We start from the raw sequence: 296 nt of genomic DNA on the forward strand, positions 1-296 counted from the left end.
CTCTTTCTGTCTCTTTTCTCTTTATTTTCTTTTTTTTATCTTTTTATCTTTTTCACCGCCAAGACAAGAGTACGCGAAAATATACCGAGAGAAAATGGCGGAAGTGAAACATTCGGTCTTGATTTCCGGATGGATCGAAAATATCCATCGAAATAGAAAAGAAGCGATGATCTCGCAACGAAGTTTTCACGTCCCACGCAACAACAACCAGCTGTGTCGTTCCTTCCACGCATTTCTATTTCCCACGTATGTATCGCGCGTGTTATGTAAACTTTTTTTTTTTTTTTTTTTTTTTT

At 37.2% G+C, this 296-nt stretch overlaps 1 long non-coding RNA gene across 1 annotated transcript in view; it reads left to right on the forward strand.

The window, feature by feature from the left end:
* The window catches only part of LOC102675595, a 7,703-nt gene that overhangs the window by 527 nt on the left and 6,880 nt on the right, over nt 1-296 (forward strand). The gene's annotated exons all lie outside the window — the stretch shown is intronic.

The sequence above is a fragment of the Apis dorsata genome, unplaced genomic scaffold (genome assembly GCF_000469605.1).
Source record: "Apis dorsata unplaced genomic scaffold, Apis dorsata 1.3 scaffold_251, whole genome shotgun sequence".
Lineage (NCBI taxonomy): Eukaryota > Metazoa > Arthropoda > Insecta > Hymenoptera > Apidae > Apis > Apis dorsata.